Consider the following 4,070-nt stretch of genomic DNA (forward strand, 5'->3'; position numbering starts at 1 on the left):
TGGATTAGAGAACTAAATGAAGTGTTTAGAAATTAAAGTTCCATAATGCTTTAAAAGAAACAGCCAAAGGCTTCAGCAGCGTTTCATCATGTGCCCTGCCGAGATCGCTGCACCGCAAACATTTCCAGCATGTGCTCTATGCAAGCTCTGGCTGAATCACAACCCTTCTCCAACGGAACAGGAACCACTGGCAGTGAGAAACAGCCCATGGACGTGTTTGGAGGCACAAAACAGTAAAGGCACAACCAGCCATAGACTGTTGGGAGTCATCATACAGAAATCCTCATGGAAAAAACATTGCCGCTGCTAGAGAAAATGAAATGGCAGCTGCATTTGTTAGGCTGGTTGAGGAACAAAGTATTAAGAGAGTAGAGAGCTTCCACCTATGAGCAACAAGAAGTAATGCTTGCAACAAACAAGATTCAAGTAATGCCTATTTCCAGAAACATCACAAATATTTCATAAACTCATTTTGCGAGAGGAATTCCAAGTGAATGGAGGATACTTTTCACCTCAGAAGAACTGAGCAGCTAAAACTGCTGCAACGGAAGTATGTTCTACAACCAAACCCACCGTGCAACAGCAGGTCAGGAATCCCAAATATAAACACACCCACGTGTTTATAATTTTGCAAATGGTGCTAAACACTCTGACCACTCGCTGTGGCTCAGGGCAAGAAGTGTGATTGGAGCAGGAAACTGAGTGCCACCGCTCCAGCACCACAGGAAATTCCCAATTACCCTTCATTCAAGAATAGCACAATGGACAACTCACATTTTCTTCAACTGAGCTGTCACACAGTATCTGAAGAACTTGGAACAGGTTCTGTAGCTGCACTCACAGGCATACACAAAATGGGCTCCCTGGAGCGTTCCCGGGGAGCTCTGCTCATGCTGCTGAGGCATTGGGTTTGCCTCCAGACTTCTTCCACCAAGGCACAGGCAGAGGAGGGGAACCAGAAATTCTGCAGCCCTTGGCACAGGCCTGTGCAGCTGCAGTTCAGCCGGGGCGAGGAACGCATGGCACTACCACCAGTCACTGGTGGGGACTTGCACAGAGGCTGCACATGGGGCTGTGCTCAGGACACCAAAGCACCAGGGATTATGGCAAGCCTCAGTCCTAGCAGGATGGATGCCCTGCAGTGGTGCCTCACCAGTGCTGGAGGTTTGCCTGCCCTGGAGGTTATAAATATGGATGAGAGATTTACTGTGTCTGCGTCTCATGAGCACAATGAATGTAACTGCAGCTCTTAAAGCAGAGTTATCGTGTGTCTCTGGGAGGCTTTACTAACTTTCAGCGGCTGCTACACACACTCGCTTTAAAACACAGTTAAAAATTCAGCTGGTACCAATAAAGTGCACAAGAGTTTAAACCAGAACTAGTCTCACTAGAGAGCAGTTTAATTTACCTACATTTATATAACTTCTTAAAATTTTACCATCACGTTTGCAAGAATGTTTTCTTTGCCAGTTCTCTAGTTAGTATTTGTGCCCAAAAAACCTGATTCTCTGCAAAGAGGAAAATGAGAATATATATATATAGATTACTATAATTTTCTTAATTGGCTTTATTTTCTACTATAAAAGAGTCTTTAAAAATCACTTTTTGAGAAAGTAAGTGAAAGAGGAAAAAAAATTACTCCTGGGGCTAAAAAGGCAAACACTTTATTCTTCATTTGTTTTTACAATTTCCTTCTCTATGTAGTCACTATGATTTTCTTCTCTCTGACAAGCCATTCTGGTTAAAATTTTGCAGCTTCTAGGTAGGGCAGACATACCCACCTCTTCCGAGTTCACAGCTCGGTTAACTGACAAAAACTGCAGAGCGAATTTCTCGCGGGTAAGTCCCACACAAAGAAGCTGAGCAAGTGGTGCGGGAGGAGAGCGAGAGCAGGAGCCACCAACGCGGACAGAAACCTGAGCGAAGCTGCTTACCAAGGCCAGCAATCTGCCGTCCTCCTTCATAGCCAGGAAGCGATTTGCACTTACACCTTTGATAGACACCACTCCTCTTTCTTCCGCTTGAAGCTGCAGTTTGACTGCGAACAGAAAAAGACAAAAAGGAGGTTTTCACAGCCATTGTAGTAGTTCAGCACTTGACAGGGACGCTTATCTGCTTCACACCTAAACCAGAGAAAGCCTGAGCTTCAGCCGGCAAGGGAGAGAGCTAGAGGTTGCACATTTCCTTTCTGGTCACATTTTAAATGCTTATTACAAAGTAAGGACGACGAGAGTGAGTTGTTCTATCTTCACTTCACATAAAGGCAACTTAAAACCCCATTAAATTCTTTCAAAGGCCACTTAGTGCTCACAGAAAACGGACATATTTCACGGCCACTTTCTTAGAGACGTATCTCAGCGTTTACAGAGCAGCGTCGGACACTGAACCAGGCAGCTCGTACGAGACTGAGGCTGCGCTGCCTCGGAGACCATTCGCTCCCCGAATGTTCCCAGCACAAAAGTATCCATTACTTTACCTCACACCTCCAATAAGTGGTTAGAATAAACAAACAGGACTGCAGCAGTACATGAGGACAGCAAAGGCACAAGTAACACAAATTAGGAACATGATTTGAATTGTCACAAGAAATGGAAGATCTTGAAGAAATGAAAACCTGTCAGGTTGTATCACAGAGCTTTTAGCCACGGCCTGTGGATTATTAACACACAACCTAGACTGATTCTTCTAGCCACAAATCGAAGCTGGTCGTTCGGATTAACACACAAAGGCTTTCCCCTCTGCCTGCCTGGCACAAGCTCCATTCACCCACCTGCTCTGGTGCAGCAGATACTTGGTTCTGTTCAATGGTGTTGTTTTAAACAGCTTGAGCTTTACGCCACCAGAAGAAATGTCTGAAGTGACTCTAAATTTTGGAGCATTTCTTGAGATTCCCGGGGAGGCTGCTGCTTATTTGGCTTTTTTATTGAAGGGGAAAAGAGGACTGAAGAAACTCCAACAATAAGAGTACTGGGAACATGAAATTGTTAGGGTAATTGCTGCAAACCTTTTTTGAGGGTAAAAGTTAAAAGCCATGCATGATGTTTCATTTCAGAATCAAGTATCCAAAATACAGCCCTCCCACGTTAGGAGGCCAAAATCAGACTTGTGAATAGCTCCAAACTCCTCAGTGCAACTCCTTGCCCTCTGGGGAAGCAAGAACGTGGAAAAGCACCGTGGGCAGGGACTGCGGGAAATGGCCTTTTGAGATGTGCCGAGCACACAGCTCTCACCGCGGGCTTAACAAGAAACAGCTGTGTGAACAGCCGAAAATTAATATTAATTACTGCAGGACTGACTTATTATGCTGCGTGACTTTCTCTGCACAAAAAAGCACACGAAATCCTACAGCACCACACCGGCCAGAAGTTTAGATCCTGTAAAAATAAATTTTTAGGTTTTTAAGGCCTATAAAACTTTGTATAGTTTGGAGAAGCTTGTGACAAGTGTTACTCTTTACAAAGGGGAAAAAAAAAGGTTTTCCTGCAGAATTAAAAAATGCTGCAATACTGAAAGCCCCAAAAGCAAATCAGCTTCACTGGATTTTCCTCTCCACTCTAAAAACACATGAACAAAGGAGAGCCAGAGTAGTAAGCTGAGCTTCTTCAGGTTTCAGCATTATTTTGTGGCTTTATTAATGCAATGTGAGTATTTGTCATGCAGATCTGGAGATGCCAAGATACAATACAGCTTTACTAGCCAAACACATTTTGACCACACAATCTTCACCAGAAGCAATGATTTTAGGTTTAGCTCACTGCAAGGTTGTAAGAGAAACATGACATGTGAGACCGATGAGCTGTACCTTCTGCAGCCTTTAGGCACCAACGGGAACAGCTCAGACACAGCCATCATTTCAGACCTACTCCTAGCATTTGCTTTCAGCATACTTTAACCTCAAAGCCAGATCCACGAAAACAAACTAATTAAGACAATTGTAGACCAAACAATTAGCACAGATTGCTGTGAAAGAGCTGATTCACCGAGGGTCAAAAAGGCCATTTTCCCAGTTGTTCTGGCAGTCCTTGGGGAGAGCCCCCCAGCAGGGCAGTGAGTGTTTCATGCTCACATTC

The sequence above is a fragment of the Acanthisitta chloris genome, unplaced genomic scaffold (assembly GCF_000695815.1).
Source record: "Acanthisitta chloris isolate BGI_N310 unplaced genomic scaffold, ASM69581v1 scaffold15495, whole genome shotgun sequence".
Taxonomy (NCBI): domain Eukaryota; kingdom Metazoa; phylum Chordata; class Aves; order Passeriformes; family Acanthisittidae; genus Acanthisitta; species Acanthisitta chloris.